Here is an 858-nt window from a genome sequence, read left to right as displayed (position 1 = left end):
ACTGTGTCCTCTAAGTAATATGTATTGTACCATGAATACTCGGCTATGACGGTTTATTCTCCTATTTTGCCTCCCCTAGCAATTGGTGCGCTATAAAAATACAAAAAAACAACACTTCACAGCAGCTTGTCTCCAACAGTTGCTACAATGCCCAGATAGATTGCAGAAGCCATGTCCAGATGTAACAAACAATTTGAATTGGTTTGGTTTTGATATCATGCATATGCAAGAACTGATACGTTCCAATAGCAAGGTGGCTAATGTTAGCCGAAGCTAACGCGGATTCTCCCAGGGTACTTGAAATAGTCAGAAACTTCTGCATCCTTCTGCTTCACTCTTACTTCACAACTAGTAAAAGTACGTTTATGAGCAATATCTACAGCCCTTTGCTGGGCTATTTAGTTGGTGTCCATAGTGCAATGGGTTTCAGAACTATGATTATTGTCACAGTTATTGTGGTAATTATTATTACCATTATTGTGGTAAACGTATGCATTACTGATAAAGCAGTGGAAGCCAACGGGGTGGACAAATTGATCAGGGGGAGGAACGCTGGCTCAACTTCTGGCCGTCATGGGCGTTGTCCCCTACTCTACATGGCACTGGTCAGGCAAAGCAGCATCTCCAGCCACAGACTACTCCTGCCACGGCACTGGACAAAGCACTTCCAGAGGTCCTCCTACCAGCCGTTATCAGACTGACAGAGCACTTCCAGAGGTCCTCCTACCAGCTGCTATCAGACTGAAAGAGTGCTTCCAGAGGTCCTTCTTACCAGCTGCTATCAGACTGACAGAGCACTTCCAGAGGTCCTCCTACCAGCTGCTATCAGACTGACAGAGTGCTTCCAGAGGTCCTTCT

The sequence above is a fragment of the Borostomias antarcticus genome (assembly GCF_949987555.1).
Source record: "Borostomias antarcticus genome assembly, chromosome: 1".
Classification (NCBI taxonomy): domain Eukaryota; kingdom Metazoa; phylum Chordata; class Actinopteri; order Stomiiformes; family Stomiidae; genus Borostomias; species Borostomias antarcticus.
The sequence above is the reverse complement of the archived record's forward strand: the minus strand, read 5'-3'. Positions refer to the sequence as shown.